At 43.8% G+C, this 22400-nt stretch overlaps 1 protein-coding gene and 1 long non-coding RNA gene across 3 annotated transcripts in view; one reads left to right on the top strand and one right to left on the bottom strand.

Annotated features, from left to right (window-relative positions):
• The window catches only part of lingo2 (leucine rich repeat and Ig domain containing 2), a 210943-nt gene that overhangs the window by 185281 nt on the left and 3262 nt on the right, over positions 1–22400 (bottom strand). The gene's annotated exons all lie outside the window — the stretch shown is intronic.
• LOC147208575 (uncharacterized) lies at positions 21522–22377 on the top strand. Its single transcript, XR_015100287.1, has 3 exons — positions 21522–21625; positions 21708–21809; positions 21924–22377. It is a non-coding gene; the product is annotated as an uncharacterized LOC147208575 (long non-coding RNA).

Genomic DNA, 22400 nt, shown 5'->3' with positions numbered 1-22400 from the left:
GCTTCTTCCACTGAGTACCATGAATTATGGATACCCGCTGTATGCACACGCACACACACACACACACACTCCACTGTTGTTTAAGCAAAGGCTCTCTATACAGCTTTCATCCTGATATATTATCTTTGAAACAATTTTGTACTGATGAAACATCTTTTCTGAGGTTTCAAAAGTTGCTTAAAGGCTACTTTGAAACCATACTCTGGCTTGAAACTGTACTTTGAAAACATAGCGCAGAGTTGAGACTCTAATTTGAAAAACTAACATGCGAGTAAATAGACCTGTGATTGGCTGGCAACCAGTTCGCCTACTGCCCAAAGACAGCTGGCATCGGCTTCAGCATGCCCGCGACCCTCGTGATCAGATAATGGATGGACATAGATAGATAAAGCCAAATTTGAAACTCTAACTTGAAACTCTTGCTTGAAGACAAAAGATAGAACCCCTCATTTGAAAATGAAGGCATTTATTTCTTCAAGTAAGTTTTCCTAATGTTCTGAGATCTATGAGAACGCTATCAGCTCAGCTGGTATAAAATGGTGGCTCAGAGTAGTTTATGTAAGCCAAAAGGGAGGAAGCCGGTGTGTCAGAAACAACAAAAAATATTGAAATGAAGAAAAAAAAAATGGAAACATCGTCTCCTGGCCTTGTCGTGTAAACACAAGTGCCTTTGCTTTTCGTCAGCTGCATGAGGTTTTGCATTTGCATTCTGAGGTGTCTTTCCTCTTCTTCATGTGTCGACTTTGTTTTCATTCACGGATGTCGTGTTCATCTTTTATTGACACGCTCTCACACCGCAGTCATGTCCTCAGCAGCACTGTGCTGGAAAGAATGCACAGCGAACTCACTCATCACTTCAGCAATGACAATGTTCCGGTTGTGTTTATTATTATTGGACAAGACGGTGGTTATCATAATAATAACTGGCAAGAGGAGCAATGGTGTTGATAAGATGATGGCCCCGAGTGTGACTAAACTTGCGGTCGGCTTTTTTAAATGTAGTAATGTTTTTTAGTTCAGCATATTCTTTCGTTCCATTTATTTCTTCGTGGCAAGCTGCCAAGGTTTATTTTGTAACACCCGCACCAGCTCGGCGACCAAAACAATAAAGCCACCGCAAAGTTGTTGTTCCACTCAGTGGGCTCTCAAAAGCTTCCTGATGCCATTTGTGACAAAGACAGAAATGGCTGATTTTACAGCTGATGGATCACTGCTAAATGACCGCAAGAGCTGTCAGGCAGAACAATAAAAGCCACTCTCACCACGACCCTGCAAGTATCATCATCCTTTCATTCACATTATCCGCTTCCAGTGAATTTCTTGCACAGAAGAAAGGAAATGATCTCAGTGTAGCTGCAGAGGGCATTGCATACTGAAATTGACATTTTTTTTGTTTTTTGTTTTTTAACAACAGAAGCAACAGCCTCAAGAAGGGGGTACAGATATTACTTTTCAACTTGTTTGTGCTGTTACTGGAGTAGAAACTCTGAAGTTTAAAAATCCCTTCAGTGATGCTTTGTGATTTTCAAGTTGTTCCATTTCACAGGAATTAACAACAAGACGAAGACCTAACCACAACTCCTAGCTTTAAACTCAATCTGCTAAATCCAACAACACTTCCTCAACAGTCATAGAAACTCCCTGAACCCATCACCAACTCTTAACCCCCGAAACGTTATCCTAAACCACAACCCCTGGAGCATGATAGTATGAGAGGGTAGTTCTACACTGGATGTTGATGGTATAAAATGGAAAAAAGTGAATGTTCTTGCCGCCATTGCAGCTTTAGGGGATCATGAGATCTGTGCGGTACCCAAACAGCACTGACAGCCTAACGCTGACAAACAGTGATGGCTTGTGACGCGCTACAAGACGTCAGGAGATAGAATGGCTGCCGCCGCCACTGCCGCCGCAAGACGGGTACGACGCATCACATAGCTTCCTCTCAAGTCTACTCAACAGCTTTAAACCACCGTTTTCTCTCTTGTCTCTGCCAAAATGTCCGCTCTTGTTGTATCACCCGCTGACTGGTGACATTAAATAAACCCCTGGGGTCCTGCCATGGATTTAGTGTATTAACATCCTTGCAGTGTTTCTCAACCAATATTGAGGCAGCACATAATCCCAGACATGGTATCAGGAGGGAAGTGTAGGTGGCTGCGTGTGTGTTTGGGGGAGGGGATCGGTTAAACTATGGCCACAAAAGAGAAAAAATGTGCACGAAATGCAAAGTTGTGGCCACAAAATACTGTTTTCGCACAATCTCCTTCATTTTTGGTGCACAAGTTCTGCAAAAAACTGCTCATTTGTTGGTTGTGGGTATTTTGTGTACCAATTTGAAGGCCATAAATGAGTATTTTGTGCACAAATTAAAACCTGATTTGTGGCAAAAATTTGTAATTTGTTGGATTGAAATAATTCACATGAATATTCTCTGGGACACCTGGGTAAGTAAATTGAGTGCCCCTTAGCTATAAAGGCATGTTATTTTTCCCCCGTCAGGTCTGGTGCTGCGTAAAACAAGGGACATATTTTTCCACTACAACATGTCTCAAAAAGTATCGCTACATGCAGACATAATCAAAATCTTCTCTTAATTTACTCACACATTTAGTTACTCTAAAATGGAGAAGATCAGAAAGGAGGTGGACTAATCTTCATTTGGGACGGATTGATTTATCAAACAAGGAATAATCAGTAAAGGAACACATATCTCCTGTGCAAATAACCCCCAAATTTAGTCAAGTCAAGTAACTTCAACAGGCCATTCTTTTCAGTATTCTGTGCAAGGTGCCTAATAACTGGCAAGACAAGAGGTCTTATTCATCATAACACGTACAACGTGCCTCGCAGATCTACTGGCAGTTGTCTTGGTAAAGAGGCCATCAAGTCTCCATTGTCTTTGTTTGGAAAACATAAATAGGGTGAGACCTCTTGATGTCATCACAACAAAAGCGAGCATAATAGAACACTGCATCTGTATGTGTGCATTTAGAGCAGAGACAACCTCCTCTATGTTTATATTTAATAATGCAGAGAATGCCTACGAGATAGAAGCAATGATGCTTCTTATCACAGCTCGGCGAGATCAGAGGACATGATGTCGGGAATGCGAAACGGTGCGTGTGGTGACGAGGAAGCGAGCACTTTTTTTTTTTTGCTTTTTGCACTTCCAGTCATGTTATTTATTTATTTTTAAATGGTTCCCGAAAAAAAAAAGAAGGAAAATAATCTGCAAACATGCAGGTTAAAGCCGCCCGCAGGTATGAAGGTGAGTCACGCTCGTTCTGCATGCGTCAGCCATGCGACATGGGTGAGGCTGTGCATCACCTCTCAGCACCCTACTAAACCACGCCAACTCTGAGTGGACACAGCACATGAGTGGACTGACGAACCGGAGACAAACGTAATAACAAGAGTGCCCTTCACTACTCTTTCAAAATGATGTGGACAAAATAAAGGACAAATGGACAAATAAAGCACAACTTTCATGCGTCATCACTATTTTCATTGTTTCGGGTAGCCCTTAAATAAGTTTAATAGGCATTGGCCAATGATTTACAATGACGGAGAAGACAGAAGCCAACCGGACCCACCAATGACGTCAGTGGTGAGTCAACATTTGTTTCGTCCCAGCAGGAACAACAAAAGCTGCCACTTTTGTTTGGACTAAAATCCCATGAGCAACTGGAATATTTATTTTTCATTTCAGCTTTCATAACACCGAGCCTTGGTGGCAGAGGCATCAGCTGGAAGTTAATGCTCTATGACGTACAGTCAAAAATGTAATATTAAAAAAAGGCCACGGGGTGATGTCATATTCTGTACAATATGTACAAGTTAATGCATAATGTATGGAGCTGCATACACATGCATATTTAAACCCCACATTTATAATATATCAGTAAAAAATATTATGTGCCTCGAATTTGAAAAGCAAAGACCGGGTTGCAACTAAACTGCACAGTTTTTGCAACGCTACGCTAGTTTTAGAAGTGCACATGAAACGCTGTCTCCATTGATTACCGGCGCCACAACATCTGAGTCGGCCCAGCAGGAGCGCAGCGACCACATCGGAGCGCCACTCCACGCTGCCCGTTTTGATGCATGAGGAGTGCCGACCTTTTGATCTAATTTTAGCGGAGCGACTCACCCAAGGCTCAAATGCTCGATAACACTTGCACATCCACAGCAGCAAGGCGGAAAATCGGCAGTTTGCGCTGGGAGGGGTGGTGAGGACCGCAGGCATTGAAGGTACTGTAATGTTGATTTACAGTCCCAGCAACAACTACGAATAAAGGTACATTTTAACTCATCGCACAGTGCGGTTACACCACGGGTTTTGGAATCTTTTGGACCCAGGCACCCCCTACAAAGGATACAATTTTTCGATTACTCCTCTTAATGCAATTATCTACCACGTGCACCCCTAAATGCCATAGAAAAAAAACATGTTACAATAGGAATGTATTCTTTCATTCATTTATTTTAGAACAAATATAATTTTATATCTTTTTTTAAATAAATAACGAATATTTAAAAGCACACGGACATTTTGTCAGGGCTAAAAGTTGAAGTGATATTTTATTCCTTGATAAAATGGTAATACTGTACAATGTCGCTTCGCTGTTTTATGGTTTGCCTTTCACAGACTTGCTATATTGCCAATTAGTTTTTTTTTCATTAGGCTTTTTTTTATATGAAAACTGAATATGAAAAAACAGGGCAGCAGACTAAGAGAGAAATGTGAGAAAGTGTCAATCGTGAGGTTTACAGCTACATATAGTATAACAAGTTTCCAACTTTGCGGATTTCACCTATCGCTGGTTATTTTCGGAATGTAATCCCAGCAATAAAGGAGGGACCACTGCATGATGATATTTGAGTCAAATATGAAACAAGGGGCAACTTCCTTTTCAGGACCCGAACTATTCCAGTGTCAATAAAATTGCCTTTACTCTGTCATCGCAAGAGCAAGAACCGTGTTGACTTTGAATGGCATACGACTCAAGATGTTCGGGAAGTTCAAATATGAAAGCAGTTCAACATGCTTTTCAGCACCAGGCTCAGTCTTGAGATGATTTGCTTTAAACTATCCAAGAAAATTGTAAAAATCCGGTGCAAGAATCCTGTTGATGCTATCCGACACAAGGTAGCTGGCGTATGAAAGCAGTAAAATTCACTTGGAACAGGTTCAACATCCTTTTCAGAAGCCTAACAATGACAATACCTTTCAAACTGTCAGTGAATTTTGTGAGGTATCTGACAAAAGATGGACGGGGTAGTTGAGGTGGAATATGAAACCAGTTCGAATTCATTGCCAAATTTGAAACCTTCCAACTTCCATGCGAGTGGACTCCGAGACCCAAACCTCATTTGACTACCTTTAAAAATGCCATCCAATTTCTGTTGCCTGAGCAAAGAATCGTGTTGATTTTGAATGGGATCATACACAATATGGTGGACTGAGTTGATTCAAGAAGAAACATCTGTTAATGTTCCTCAATTGGAGCAGCCGTTAGGGCTTCCACTATTCGCTTAAATGCTACGAGCTGCTCCGTCAGCTGCTCTCAAACACTCAAGTGTTGTTGAATCGTTCGTTTATGTCCGACGCTGTTCGGTGGGAACGCTGCTGCCCCGCTCTCGTCCCAAGCTATTCTCACCAATGCGCCGTTTCCTCGTCGCCGGTCCTCAATCCATCTGCTGTTTCTGCGTCACCAAAGATCTTACTCCTCGCCTCGCTGAGTTCAAATATTCACTTTACACTCTTTCAAACAAGAGCTTACCAACACATGGAAATAATTGAGTCTCAGCGGGCCGGCGGCGGAGAAGAGCATGGTGGGGCGAGGGGGCGGCATACAGAGGAAGTGATCAAATGTGGCCTTGAGCCAAGCGCCTTTGTAGATGGTCTTTGTGTTGCCATTGATCCGGAGGCGGATACACCCGAGGAATACATTTTTTATGCGCTTCTGCTTTTCTTTTTTTCTTCCTGTTCCCTATCCTGTCAACAGCAGAAAGTAGTGAGTCTCTGAAAGGTAATGGGATCAGAGGAGTGTCGTCGCGGTTAAAAAAAGACACTAGGGCCACGAGGAGGAGGGTTAAGTATGATGGACTGCAGCTTTTTATCTGAAGTCCTCGACCTCACGGAACACAACGCGCTCTTGTTGCGGGCACGTTAAGTTCAGTCGCGATGGGTTAAACCTTAAAAAGTTCAAACTGTCATGGCCGGGAGACACATTTTATTTGATAGAAGGCTGAGGGCACTGAGAAAATGGCACGTGGCAGCCAAGCAGAGAATGGGGAGAACAAATTCACAGTGTGCAGAGCTCGGGTACAAACAGCTGGACTACCTAACATGAGCCTTGTGTTTTTATTGTTGAAACCAGCTTAACTTCATTTTCAGTACTTGAGAACAAGGGATGTTCGAGGCAAATTTCATTCAAAAGGAGATTGTGGAGTTCTGTACATATGTATGTGTGTTGTGCGTATGTGTGTGTTGTTTCTGTGTATGCCTACGCTTGTGTTCACTACGTCTGGAAACACTGTGAACACTAACTACTTCAGAACAACAGCAAGGCTTTAATGTCCCTCAAGGGGAAACTCCATTTTCTACTTGCACAAAGCTGTTTATTCACTCCTTCTATTCCTGATGGGTTTTTTTTAATGTTAAACAAATATTGCCATCATTCTATACAAACAAGAGCACGCACACACAGACATGGCAATTTGGTGTCACGAATGTTGACGTGCCACTTGAGTCAGTCACGCTCAAACTGGGTTGATTCAACGTCACCCAAATGCATGATCTTTCATCTGCTCTGCTCACAATTTCACTGGTTCAAGTCACACTGAAACATGCCAACAATTTTAAAGAAACATCACTTCATACTATACAGAGTTAATTATTCATTAATAATCATAATAAAGATAGTTTATAATACTATGGTAAGTGAACAACATGTTCCACTGTTTTCCAAAAGGGTGACTCGCGACTGAAATATCTTTAAGATTTAAATTGGCTTTCAGATGTACACTTTTTATGTCCATTTCAAAGCATGGAGCATCCTTTTTTTACTTTCTACATTTTCACAAAAAAATTATAATCCTTGTTTCATCCCTAATTTCCAAAAGTAACATATGGATCCTGAAGATGGAATGGATTAATTATATTTCCATTCATTTAAATGGGGAAAGGTGTTTTGAGATACTAGTATGGTCATGGAACAAATTAAACTCATATCTCAAGGCACAACAGCATTGGTTCTTATATTTCTGTGTGTGAATAGATGGCGCCAATGTTGTCTAATTCCCTACAATGTATTTTTACCAGTCTGAGGTTTGAAATGTATTATTTTCCTGGAATGCATCTAATGCAATTTCGTCTTGATGTACATTATGCAAACTACAATTCATATTCCCTGGAGCTATACACACACACACACACCAAAACTATATTTAATCTCTCGACAGTAGCTATACACCAAGCACCCTGCAGGCTTTGACCAGAAGATGGAGCTGGACAAGTTGACCTCCCCCCGAGGTGATCCTCAGACCGCTGCCCCCCACCTTCCCCAAACGCTTTCATCCATCTAGAAAATAGCTCCTAGTGCCTGAGGAATTGAGGAGCTAACACAGAAGCTAATTAAAGCGCATTGATATTGCATTCAGCTGGCGTGACGACAACACGCGTTGACAAGAGCAGAGGCTCGTGTTTACTTGTGATGAAGGTCAATGAGCGGTGTGGTGTATTGTGACTATGTTTGTATATGTGGATGTCATTAGGAGCCTCATTTGAAACAGTAACCCTGGCTCAAGACTATCATTTGGAACTGTCATGCAAAATTTGAACTGCAAACCCTATCCCTTTTTGAAACCCTAACCCAAGCCTGAAACCTTTTTAAGCATTTTGAAAAGCAACCCCTGGTTCGAAAGCCTACTCCAGTTTCAAACCCCTACTTTGAAAGCATAAATGTGGCTCTGAAGCAGAATTTGAAACTCTAACTCACGCTGAAGCCCCGAATTTACAACCTTGAACTAGCTTTAAATAATAACCCAAGCCTGAAAAATAAATTAAAACCCTAATTCTGGTTTAAAACCTGAACCCAGCCCGAAACCGTAATTTGAAACCCAGACCCTGGGCCCGTCTTGTGGTAGACTTATGCCTGTTAGCTTGGTGTAAAAAATAAGCGGAACTTCACTTTCGTGCTGGCGTGAGTCTAGTCTGATGTCTGGCCGAGTGGCCCCTCTCTGGGCATTCCAACGCATGTTGAAGTAGTGACTCCCCGTGTGAAAAAAAATATTGTCTTCATCTACTTAGCCAGAAAAGTAAGTCACATTGCATTGGAGTGGTACCGAAGGTGACAGAAGATGCGAGTGAGACAAAATCCAATGATGACTATGTTTGCTACCAAGGACAGCGCCACGTCTTCATCAATAGCGAGTGGAGTTGGGCTTCAGTAATCGGTCAGCCTCATGAAGGGGAGTCATGGATCCAAAGCGTCAATTAGATGCAAGATCAATGAGTCAGGCAGCCAACGGGAGCTCTATGTCCTTGTTCTCATTCTGCTACTTGCAACAATAACTTCTGTGTGAATGTGCTGGTCCATTCATTAGGTACAACTGAGCAAGAAAGTCGCAACCCCAATTTTAAGTCCTAATTTGAGTAAGTCTAACTTGAACTCTTAACCATGAGTGAAACCCCTACCCGGTCTTGAAATCCTAATTTGAAATGCTGACCCTCACAACTGTTTGTAAACCTAACCCGAGCTCAAAACTCCAATTTTAAATGTTAACCATTACCCATACCTGTCAACTCATACGGTTAAGCCATAGTTCATACGGATTTTGTGGTGAATCTTACGTATATGGCCGTATCGTACAAATCATACGGATTCTGAATATTTCAGTTTTTTGTTTTTTTTCCCCCTAACAGGTAGTTCTGTTTGCTTTTGCCCAGAATGGTGCTAGTCTACTCGAATGCTTTCATTTCCAAAGTAAATATGAATGGATGCTGTAACTTCCAGCCGATGGGTCAGCATTTGGAGTTGGTGAAAAAAGTAACGCAGCAGTAACACAGTAATGCTACTAAGTAGAATGATGATTAGACATTAACCAGACATTGTATTATGAAGATCTACAATAAATATCATTGAAAATTTCGTGTTTTTTTTCTGCCGTTATTTTGACATATAAAATGCTTTGGTATGTTATAAGGATTTTTTGCTCTTTATAAGGATTTTTTTGGTAGTTTATACAGGTTGGCGCTCCGAAAAGTTGACAGGTATGCATTACCTGAAACCCAAACTTGATACCCTAATTTGAAATAGCAACCCTAATTTCCAACCCTAATGTCAAATCGTAACCCTAACTTGAAAGCTTAATATGATGGAAAACTTCACCTAGGCTTGAAATCCTAACTGTAAACGCTGACCCAAGCCATTGTTTGAAACCCTAACCCCGTCTTCATCAACTGGCGGACCGCGATCCACGACCGGACCGCCGACCTCCTCTGTCCGGACCTCCTCGGCAAATTGTATAAAATAATAAATTATAAAGTGATTTTTACGTTATACATTTTCTATTTTTGGGCTATAATCTGCGCATTACCGCGATCGCTTGTTAAAATTATCCGTTGTATTATTTGCGTGCACAAACAGATGTATTGCAGAGGACGCAGCAGCGCGACTGTGTGTGTATAATGTTTGACGAACTGGAGACGAGCAGGCTGAGCAGGGCATGTCGGCGATAACGATGCGCTGATTGGCTCCTCTGAACTTAAGGTGTGCCCATACATAAGCGTCAGCATATACGATGCGCTGTTTGGCTCCTCTGAATTTAAGGTGTGCCCATACATAAGCGTCACGCATTCAAAATGGATGATTGTGTCAGGAAACAGACGCATGCGCGACGCCTCAGTGTGCTCACAGCTTCAGCACAGGAGAGCCGCACACAGACAATTAGACAGGACGAATCGCGGGAGGTTTCGATCGTGTGCAGTTTTGCTCCCGTCTACCCGGGGATCTTTGCAGCTGTTTAACAGCAGAACACCGCAACATGGTAAATGAACATCCCAATGGCGTCCTCAAATAATATTTGCATGCCTCAGACATTGCATTCACCTTTAGTGGAAGAACAGCACCGCACATTCCTGTGCTCCCTTGTGTCAGTATTTAAAATGGTTCTTAACTCCTCTTCTGATATATTTTTCAGTGATTTCAGAGGGGATGTGAAAAGGGGAATTGTACAAATGAAAATAATATTTTTGTTTTCATGTTTAGTATTTATTTTGGTAAAATGAGTATTTTGTTTTGCTTTTGTTAAATTAAGGGAAAAAAAGACGACTACTGTTTAACAAAGTTAAAGTAAAAATGTCTTATTGCCCTAAAAGGGCTATTTCTATTATTAAGCAGGCACAACTTAACAAAATAAAAGAGTTCCTGTGCCTCAACACAATACCTCTCATTATTTGCTGTGTACTGGCAAAGTGAATAATTGTTATTTTCATGCACCCCATTATTGGTTGGTTGTGAGGAGTGTTGATTTGTATAAGCTTGGCTTGACCATACTAAATTGGCATATAGCCCTGCTCCCCATGACCGCCGTGCATGGGACCGGACCTTGGTCTTATAAAAAAAAAAAGAAGTGGACCGACAGCATTTCTAGTTGAGGACCACTGCCCTAACCCATGCTCAAAACTCCAATTTATAATGTTAACTCTAAATTGAAACCCAAACCACTGCTTCACACCTAAAACCACCTTGAATAGAACCTTAATTTTTTGTTTGTTTTTTTTGCAGCGGCATCACCCCCTTGACCTCCACTAATGCTTCATGTCCACATTCGCACAAAGGAGACATTTTGCCAAGGTGCCGCAGCGCTCGTTGCCCTCAGCGGAACCGCCCGGGAAGGTCATGCTTCATCGCAATACCAGCCACCAGGCCCATGTCTCACAGAGCCAGCCTGGTGGCCCACGCGCCCCTTTTCATTCCTCACAGCAGACCCTCCAGCCCACCCACCGACAAAAAAAACGTTGCTACTTGGAGCAGTGAGCGCACTTCCACTGGATGCATGGTGGGTACTTAGCAATGCAGGCCCCATCTACTGTAGTTCATTGCAGCTGGGCTCAGAGCCGGAAGTCCAAAGTGCTTATGCCATATAAAGCCATGTTTGGTGTGAGTCAACGTAGAAATAAATAGTTTGTTTTTTTTGGTCAGAACATTATATGTTTGGCTGAAAAACAGGAGATCCCACCATTTTAGGATGATAAAAAATGTATGGCATTTATATTTTTCAAGACATGGATTTGATATTTTTATGATTTTATACTATCATCTGAAATAAATAAATGTACATTGTTATCATTTTTAAAATAATGTAGAGTTGATGTGGTGGAAAAAGAAAAGAATATGCATTCAATAGCGCTGGGAAATTTGATACCTCTAGCTCGGACCTGAACATGAATAAAGGAACCTAAACTTGTACTGTCTACTACTTTAGCTTGGATTGAATGATGTGAATACCCAATTTCAATGTATTAAAATGTATTGTATGTTAAACAGTTAGCTGCTTTGATATTACCAATACATTCAAATGCAGTGAAACTCCTCTACGTTGAAACGTACTTGGGTGAAAATACCTCCTAGTGTGAAAAAATGTTCATGCATGAAAGCCATTCCCACTTTTCTGTTCCCCCTACAACGAAAAGTCCCCTGTTCCGTTATACAAAATCTTTTTCTCTGCTCTTGCCTTGCAACGAGATTCACTACAACGAAAAAAGCCTTCCGCAAAAGTCTAATCCAACCTCAGCCACAGCGACCTCTTTCGTTCGGAAACGGCAACAGCAACCACCACACTCGCTTACACATGCGCAGTAGTACAGGAAGTATTTGTTTGAGACGCAGCATGAACGTTGCATTGCTAAAATGGCGACAAAACGGAACTTTGCATACCAAGGAGTTAAGAAAATAAAATCTTTACCTCTTGAAGACAGGATAAAGGTAATAAAAATGAATGATGGAGGAAGCAAAATAAAATACATTATGCAAGAAATTGATGGAAGTGAAAGTAAATGCTGATTGTAAATTTCACAATTTCTTTCCCTCTTTTTCTTTCTACGCTGGCTATATGAAGTGTCAAATAAGTGTATGTTCATACTTAGCCACTATTGGAATACAATTTAAAAGTACACATATACATTTTTTGTGTGTGTTCGTGTTTATGTCTGAGATCAAATTTGCTGAAGTGAAAAGTCTCCTGTTGTGAAAAATTTCTTGCTGAAAACATGATTTCGTTGTAGAGGAGTTTCACTGTAGAGTGTCCATTGGCATCACCATTGGTGCTGGATCTTCCATTGTGCTTTGTCCGATATTACCATTACCCAGGCAAACGGCCATTCCTGCTAATTTGACTAAATCCAGCACCAAGCAAACCCATATTGGCATGTTTCTATATTGCTAATACTAATGAACAGCCTGTGATGAGTGAGTGAGCACGTCTCATAAACGACACATCTGTTAGAGCATATTGCGGTGGTGGTCTCGTGGGGGCCCGTTCAAAAGTGGTGAGACTGCGTGCAAATTTTTCCGCATCCGTTTCCAGCCGACCCAACAGAGTCAATTGCAATTAAACACACCGCTGTCTCAAATATGGTGGAATGATTGGAAGCAATGATGCTACATATGCTGAGATCACATGTGTAAGACCCCTGTTGAGGTTTGACGTGATACGTTATCAGTCCTAACTGTAGCTAAAGGTCTTCAAAGGGAGACCCCCCCCCGTGCCCCCCTCCAAAAAAAACAGGAGTTTGAAACCCAGTCTTTGTTTCTGTCGTCTCTGATTTTTTTTCCCTCTCCCCATGTCCTTGGACAAGTTAAAAATAGTGTTGTCCTTTGGAGTGAAGTGGAGTGACTTGTTTTTGACAGTGCCCTCCAAGTTGAATAGCATCAATATATTAATAGCACATACAGTACCTGCGATTCAAGTGACAAATAGGTGGCAGGTTAAATTGCATTGGTGGTGAATTCAACTGATCTATTTTGCTGCAGAGTTCCAACTGTGCAGTAAAGTACTTCCTGTATACTTTTGTGGCTTCTCTATTTAACAAAGACAGATTTAATGTGGGAGATGTTCATGTTTTTATGAATGTTGAAATGGTACCCAGAATTTCATTGTAACAAAAAAGTTGGAAATTTCTGTACTGTAAATTGTCACTTGAAAACGAAAACAAACTTGAAAGGTTCTGCTACAACACTTGGCATTGACCTTGACCTTTTGGTACATAGAAAGGGTTTCAACCAGTACATTGTAGGTGTAACCCGGATTATGGCATGAGGCAATGGGGAGTGGACTTAACCAAAATCTATATTGACTAAAAGAGTAGCGTCGTTAAAATTTGCTTAATTAAACAGAACTGAATATTGCCGTGGCCCGAACGAATCAGGGCACAGAATACTAGTGGGGTGTCAGCGAATGAGAGGTGCCGTTTTTCACCTTCGTGACGTCACGAACGTGCGGCGCAACCTATCTCGCTCTTTTTTCTGACGGGACCTGAACGCGAACGGACGTATTCTTCGACTGTTGTAAATAAGTGTTTCGGAAGAAAGAGAGAGTCATTCTACGCAGTGAGTGTGCTCAGAGGCTTGAACGTGTTATGCGCATTTCGTTTAAAATCACTTGTTGCTAAAATGTAGTCACCTTCCTTAGACCTCGAGCACTGTGCCTGGCTAACGTAGCCGTTAGCTTTCCGTACCGCTGGGATATCGCCGACCGTATAACGTCGTCGGAGTCTCATTCGACATTCTTCTGGTGAGTGTACATGAATGTCAAAATTAACGTCTCACCGTACTTGGAATTAAGTACTTAATATTAATTACTGTAGTTATTTTATTGCCGGCGCTCGTGTGCTCTCGGCCCTATTAGGCCGGGTCTTTTGTGGAGTTCTAATTGAGGACAGCGCTGGGATTAGCGTGCCTTCAGTGGAGTGGATTCCATTACGGTGCCCTGACTTCTACCAAGTGCTGGAAAAGGGGGTACAGTGGTGGTGGCGAGCCAACCAAAGAACATACAGTATATTACATTTGATGCACTTTATTTTATTTTATTTGTGTTGGTGATGTTTAGAAGAATTTATTTTGTACGACAGGAGTTGACAAGAACATTTTGTGCTTAGTTATTTCATTCAGATTGAAAGAAAAAAAAAGAAACTCACACCGGTGTTGAGAAAGGTGATCACCAATTATTTTGCTTGAAGGAAAGGTCAACTAAGAGGTTGAGACTAAATTGGATTTATTTACCTTTTTGTCACTGTGTTTGTCGTGATAATAATTTTGTTGTCATGTGTTTATGTTTGATATAAAAGGTAATTGTTTTACAACTGTTGTCTTGTTTCTTTGCCCATGCCACCCCCTCAATGGTGACATCATTGGCTCCAGTGAATCGAACCTAGTGTCCCCTTACTGGTCCAAGTAGAAACCCGTTGTCTGCCCCAGAGTGTTTCATCATCTCTAGCAATTATAAAACAGACGTAGCCCGTGTTACAAATTTGGCGAGCCAGCCAGGAGCCAAGCGACTGAAGGGGTGGTAAAAGCATTGAAACAAGAAAATGGACATAATCATTGATGCTGGTGTAAACATTTCAAATTCTGTCATTATTCGTGGGCTAACCCAAACTGAATTAGATCCGGACCTCGAGAAGTTGTTGGCCAGTCATGGTCCCATTCAGCGAGTGATCTTTATCGACGATACAAATTCAGAATTCCATCAACACTTCGTGGTAGAATTTGAAAATCGTGCCGCGATGCAATCTATCAGGCCTTTACTGCCTCTTGAACATTCAAGTCCGCACCTCGAAGATGTCAACTTGCAGGTACGTGCCCTCGATGCTGTGTGCACATCCACAGTTGGGGACACAGAGCGAAGTTATCTTGAAGAATTGAGATCAATTGCGGGTCGAAGTGGAAAACCGCTCCGAGAGGTGCTGCAGGATGAGTTGAATAGGGTTGGAAGGGAAGAGGGAGTACCGTCTCCAGCTCACAGAGAGATTGGTAGTAGTCGCAACCCCCAGCCTAATAGCCAGAAAAATCCAAGTTGCTCTCGGCATGAAGAGGGCCAGCCTATTATGAGTCTGACAAAAGCCCCGCTTTCGGTGCTGGGTTCGGTCCCGACCGAACTATTCAAGAGCCTGCCAACTGTGTTCCCACCTTCCCCCTCACCTCTCCAACCACCCTTTGAACGGGGCGACAGAGGCAAGTCGCCGACGACTCACATTCCTCTCTCCGAAGAAGATGTGTATCCTCATGCTGTGCAACGAATGGTGGTTGAGCATGTTGTGCGATCCAGCGATGCCACATCATCCTCATTTCGATTTCGACCCTTCTCAGGTAGAACCCCCCGTCCCAACAATGAGCTAGACTATGAAACTTGGAGAGTGAATGTGGACTTATTGTTGACTGATCCGTCCCTATCTGATCTGCATAGAGCCCGTAAAATTTTGGACAGTTTACTGCCTCCTGCCACTGAAGTCGCTCAGCAGGTCGGCCCTCAAGCTTCCCCAGCACAGTACCTCCTGTTATTAGATTCTGTTTATGGTTCAGTGGAAGATGGAGAAGAGCTGTTGGCTAAATTCATGGGAACCCTGCAGAATAGTGATGAAACGCCCTCGCAATACCTTCACCGACTGCAGAGTGTCCTAAGTGCAGTTATTCGGCGCGGTGGATTACCTGACACCAAAAAAAAACATTACCTTTTGAAACAGTTCTGCAGGGGGTGTTGGGAGGATGGGTTAATTGCTGACCTCCAGCTGGAACGACGGAAACACTCACCCCCCACTTTTGCCGAACTTGTGGTGCTAATTCGAACAGAAGAAGAGAAAGTAAAGGCAAAAGAAATTCGCAAGAAGGTGCATTTGGGACTGCAAAAACCTTGTTCTCACTCAGCAAAGTCAAAGACTGTATTGAGTCAGATGGCTACCTGTGCCGTACCCAAAGAGGACATGTCCGACACCGCATCGCTAAGAACTCAAGTGGAGGACATGCGGGCTCAAATAGCCGCACTGCATGTTGCAAACCCCCCACTCGTCAGATCCTCACTGCCTGAAGCGGATGAACTCAAACGAGTGAAGACGCAACTCGCTGACGTTCAAGCTCATTTCACAAAAGTGAAGCCGTCGTATTTGCCGACTAAGAGTGACTACTCGGGAGCAACTGAGTTGAGGGTATTAAAAGAACAGATTGCCACATTACAGACCCAAGTTAATGCACTGCTAACGCAGTCCAAGCAGCCCTTAAGACATGGAAGAGGAAATGTAACATTGAAATCCCGGAATGAGATTGTGGACCGACCTCGACCCTGGTATTGCTTTCGCTGTGGCGAAGACGGTCATGTGGCAAGAACCTGCGAAGATGAGCCAAAGCCCTCTCTAGTTGAAGAGAAGAGACGTGCTTTAAGAAAAAGTCAGCAGGAATGGGATCAGCAGAATGGTGCACCCTGCTCAAGAAATTTAAACTAATGGGGGCCTCTGTGTCAGGGCGAACAGAGGCTGCCGAATCAACTCCGATGAGAAGCCCTAATGAATCCATGAAAGTTGACAAGAAGTGCACCTCCATACAGAGGTCTTTTTCCAGGTTACCCCCTGGATTGGTGGGTGCTAAATGCACTGCAAGAGTTATCATTCATCAAAAAGAATATCAGTGCCTTCTCGATACTGGGTCGCAAGTGACGACCATTCCCCAGTCTATTTATGAGCGTGATCTATCCCACCATCATCTGAGGTCTTTGAACGAGTTAGTAGACATCAAACTAGAAGTGGAGGGGGCAAATGGCCAAGCCGTGCCCTATTTAGGGTATATAGAATTGGACTTGACATTTCCTGAAGAATTCGTTGGAAATATCATTGAAGTCCCAACCCTAGCATTGGTGGTTCCCGCGATGAGTGCCTCGCCTCAGATCCTCATCGGTACCAATACTCTGGACGTCCTTTACACTGACTATATCACATGCCATGGGCAGCAGCCATCGTCTTCTGTCCCTAGATATGGGGTGGTGCTCAAAGTTCTGGAAGTCAGACGAGTGGGAGCAAGCATCGATACCTTGGGGCAGGTTAGGGCCCCCATGAATAATCTCAATGTGATACCGGCTGGTCACACTGTTGTTGTCAATGGTCTTTTCCACACAAGCAGTGTTCACCATGGGAAATGGGCCACGGTGGAGGCTCCTAAGGAGTCCGCCCTCCCAAAGGGGTTACGAGTTGCCAATTCCCTTTGCACGCTAGCAACCAAGCAACCATACCACGTGCCAGTTGTGGTGAAAAATGAAACCGAGACCGATATCAGACTCTCCCCCAGAACTGTTTTGGCTGAGATCCACTCAGTTCAGCAGGTTGTGGGCCCTGAGAAGGCTGTGAGGAACGCCTCTTGCCCCAGTGCGAAGCTTGACCTCGATTTTGGTAATTCCCCTTTGCCGCTCAGTTGGAAAGACAGAGTCGTGAAATTATTGAGTTCTATGCCCGAAGTCTTCGCTCTGCATGACTCAGATTATGGCTGCACCAATAAAGTGAAGCATCGTATTCGACTGAGTGATGATACTCCATTCAAGCATCGCGCAAGGCCCATCCATCCACAGGATGTGGATGCCGTCCGGAAACATCTGCAGGAATTATTGGACTCGGGCATTATTCGTGAGTCAGTCTCTCCATTTGCGTCGCCCATAGTCGTCGTGCGGAAGAAGAATGGTGCGGTGAGGCTTTGCATTGATTTCAGGAAGTTGAACTCCCAGACCATCAAAGATGCTTATGCTCTACCAAATCTGGAAGAGGTTTTTTCTTTGTTAACTGGATCAAAATGGTTCTCAGTTCTGGACTTGAAATCCGGATATTATCAGATCGAGATGGATGAGGCGGACAAGGAGAAAACGGCGTTTGTTTGTCCCCTTGGATTTTGGGAGTTTAACAGAATGCCACAGGGAGTGACAAATGCCCCCAGTACCTTTCAACGACTCATGGAACGATGCCTGGCTGACTTGAACAGGAAAGAGGTGCTTGTTTTCATTGATGACCTTATTGTATTTTCTGACACGCTTGAAGAACATGAGACGCGGCTATTAAAAGTCCTGGAAAGGGTGCGAGAATATGGCTTGAAATTGTCCCCCGAGAAGTGCAAATTCTTCCAGACATCTGTCAAATACCTTGGGCATATTGTCTCGCAACATGGTGTTGAGACCGATCCCGACAAGATAAGCGCGCTCAAGACCTGGCCAGTGCCAAAAAACTTAAAGGAGCTGCAGTCCTTCCTGGGATTCGCTGGCTATTATCGGCGGTTCGTGAAGGACTATTCACAGGTGGTGAAACCTCTTAACGAGCTCACAGCGGGGTACCGACCAGTCAGGAAGCAGGGAAAGGAAAAACCACAAAGAGCCGACATGCCATATTTTCGATTAAAAGATGATTTTGGAACAAGGTGGACAGCAGCCTGTCAAAAAGCTTTTGACGACATCATAAGCAAGCTCACAAGTGCCCCTGTTTTGGGTTTTGCCAACCCCAAACTTCCATACCTCCTCCACACTGACGCAAGTACCACAGGACTGGGTGCGGCTTTGTACCAGGAGCAAGATGGGCAGATGAGAGTAATTGCCTTTGCAAGCCGAGGATTGACAAGAAGTGAGTCAAGATATCCAGCACATAAATTGGAATTCTTGGCTTTGAAATGGGCAGTCACCACTAAATTCAGTGACTATCTTTATGGAGCCGAGTTTGTCGTGATCACAGATAGTAACCCCTTGACCTACATACTAACCTCTGCAAAATTAGATGCTGCAGGTTACCGATGGCTGTCATCTTTGTCCACTTTCTCGTTTAAAATTCAGTATCGTGCAGGAAGTCAGAACAAAGATGCAGATGGACTTTCAAGACTACCCTCCGCGGAGCTTGACGATGACCCTGTGTCAAGAAAGGAGGCCGAAAGGATCCAACAATTCACTTTGAATCACATGGGCGAACAGGACGGATTCGGCAAAGTTTTGCCTGAGGCAATACGAGCCATATGTCAAAGACATGAAGTGCAATGGTGTCATGGAGAGGAGAGAAGTTTTGGTCCATCAACCGCCCTAGTGGAGTCTCTCACTACTGATGCTCATGTCATGCCCGAGAGTTTCCAACGGGAGTGTGCGCACGGGCTTCCTGTTGTCCCTCACTTTACCATGCGTGAATTGGCAGGAAAACAGAGGGATGACACTGTTTTGAGAACAGTGATTGAGCATCTGGAGTCTGGAAGCCAACCCTCTCCTAGGTTAAGACAAGAGCTTCCGATTTTGGCGTTGTGGCTACGAGAGTGGAATCGCCTCGCACTGAGAGAGGGTGTGCTCTACAGAACCCGACAGGAGCAGGGACAGACTGTCCATCAGTTAGCCTTGCCAACTGAGTTGAGGCACGTAGTGTTACGGAGCCTGCATGATGACATTGGCCACCTTGGCCTAGAGCGAACCCTTGATCTGGTAAGATCCCGCTTTTATTGGCCTAGGATGGTTGTAGATGTGGAACAGAAGATTAAGACATGTGAACGCTGTGTGCGTCGCAAAGCCCAGCCTGAGAGAGCTGCACCATTGGTCAACATCGAGACGACAAGGCCCTTGGAACTGGTCTGCATGGATTTCCTATCTGTCGATCCTGACAGAAGCGGTATCAAAGACATCTTGGTGTTGACTGATCATTTCACAAAATATTCTGTGGCCATCCCCACTCGAAACCAGAAAGCTCTAACTGTGGCTAAGTATTTATGGGAGGATTTCCTGGTGCATTATGGCTTTCCAGAAAAACTGTTGAGTGACCAGGGTCCAGATTTTGAATCACGCACTATCCAGGAATTGTGTCAAATAGCAGGCATCAAAAAGGTGAGAACCACACCTTACCATCCGAGGGGCAATCCTGTGGAGAGATTCAATCGCACTCTTCTGCAGATGTTGGGCACTCTCAAGAACCAGGACAAAACTCATTGGAGAGATTTTGTCAAACCCCTAGTGCACGCTTACAATTGCACTCGGAATGATGTGACTGGGTTCAGCCCTTATGAACTCATGTTCGGCAGACGGCCGAGACTGCCAGTCGACTTAGCCTTCAACCTCCCTGCTTGTACTTCTCGGAAATCACACTCCCAGTATGTGCAGGACCTGAAAGGTCGGTTGGAGGAGAGCTATAAACTGGCCATGGCGAATGCTTCGAAGACCGCCAAGCGGAACAAACTTCGGTTCGATAGACGTGTTGTAGAATCTACACTAGTGTCAAATGATCGTGTTCTAGTGAAGAATGTGAAAATTAGGGGTAAGCACAAACTGGCTGACAGATGGGAGCCCGATGTGTGGGTGGTGGTTCAAAGAGTGGCTGGCCTTCCTGTCTACATAGTGCGTCCTGAAGGCAAGGAGGGTCCAAAGAGGACTTTACATAGGGATTTGCTGTTGCCCTGTGGATTCTTACCTGCCAGCACTGGTGAAAGATGTGAGAGGCAGACTGTCAGGAGGCCGCTGACGAGAAGCCAAACCAAAAGGGACACTTCAGACAATGATGAGGTACCAGATGATGATGATGATGATGCCCCCTCAGAAGATCAGGAGTACTGCCACTATTATTTGCCTCAATTGCCTGGTTGTTCTTCAACTATCAGCACCAACCCTACACAGTCAGGAGTGTGGCAACAGCCAAGCAGCGGCAGGGTTCCAGAGAATTTTCCGTTGAAAGAGCGGATTGCTCCCATGGTTGCTGAGGCTGCAAGAGAGTATGTGGCTGAGATGATGCAGGACGAAGAGAGGAATGAGACTGTCGAGACTTGCTCAAAAGATATGGTTGATCATCACATGAAAGCAGACCCCCCCACAATGGAGAAATCAACGGGCGAACCCCTTGAGCTGAGTGACCTTCCAAGTTTTGAGATAGGGCCAGAAATTGTTCAGCCAGAAGTCCCGCAGATTCACGTAGAGGACGACCACCCGTCTGAGAGTGCTGGAGCCCTGATCGAAACCCCACCTATGCTAGATGAATCAATTGGCAGTAATAGAGAATCCCAGAACAACGGCCCTCCCCTCGGAGAAGTTCCTGTTGCACTTTTTGATGATGCTAAGGAATGTCATCAAGTCCGACGCTCACAGAGAAACAGAGAACCGCCTGAGAGATTGCAGTACGCTCAGTTAGGAGTGCCATTGCTCACTGCTGCGAAAGCTCTTCTTCATGAATTGAGCGTGGTTATTGCGGAAACATTGCAGCCACACTGCTGCGTTGTTCATGATATAATGCTGAAGGAAAACCATGCGTGTAGGTGTTCCGAGACGTGCACACCTTCTGGGGGGGAGGGTGTAACCCGGATTATGGCATGAGGCAATGGGGAGTGGACTTAACCAAAATCTATATTGACTAAAAGAGTAGCGTCGTTAAAATTTGCTTAATTAAACAGAACTGAATATTGCCAGGGCACAGAATACTAGTGGGGTGTCAGCGAATGAGAGGTGCCGTTTTTCACCTTCGTGACGTCACGAACGTGCGGCACAACCTATCTCGCTCTTTTTTCTGACGGGACCTGAACGCGAACGGACGTATTCTTCGACTGTTGTAAATAAGTGTTTCGGAAGAAAGAGAGAGTCATTCTACGCAGTGAGTGTGCTCAGAGGCTTGAACGTGTTATGCGCATTTCGTTTAAAATCACTTGTTGCTAAAATGTAGTCACCTTCCTTAGACCTCGAGCACTGTGCCTGGCTAACGTAGCCGTTAGCTTTCCGTACCGCTGGGATATCGCCGACCGTATAACGTCGTCGGAGTCTCATTCGACATTCTTCTGGTGAGTGTACATGAATGTCAAAATTAACGTCTCACCGTACTTGGAATTAAGTACTTAATATTAATTACTGTAGTTATTTTATTGCCGGCGCTCGTGTGCTCTCGGCCCTATTAGGCCGGGTCTTTTGTGGAGTTCTAATTGAGGACAGCGCTGGGATTAGCGTGCCTTCAGTGGAGTGGATTCCATTACGGTGCCCTGACTTCTACCAAGTGCTGGAAAAGGGGGTACAGTGGTGGTGGCGAGCCAACCAAAGAACATACAGTATATTACATTTGATGCACTTTATTTTATTTTATTTGTGTTGGTGATGTTTAGAAGAATTTATTTTGTACGACAGGAGTTGACAAGAACATTTTGTGCTTAGTTATTTCATTCAGATTGAAAGAAAAAAAAAGAAACTCACACCGGTGTTGAGAAAGGTGATCACCAATTATTTTGCTTGAAGGAAAGGTCAACTAAGAGGTTGAGACTAAATTGGATTTATTTACCTTTTTGTCACTGTGTTTGTCGTGATAATAATTTTGTTGTCATGTGTTTATGTTTGATATAAAAGGTAATTGTTTTACAACTGTTGTCTTGTTTCTTTGCCCA

The sequence above is a fragment of the Hippocampus guttulatus genome, chromosome 2, assembly GCF_054856545.1.
Source record: "Hippocampus guttulatus isolate MCC_2025c chromosome 2, RoL_Hgut_1.0, whole genome shotgun sequence".
In the NCBI taxonomy this organism is placed as follows: Eukaryota; Metazoa; Chordata; class Actinopteri; order Syngnathiformes; family Syngnathidae; genus Hippocampus; species Hippocampus guttulatus.
This window is presented reverse-complemented; position numbering and strand designations above follow the sequence as displayed.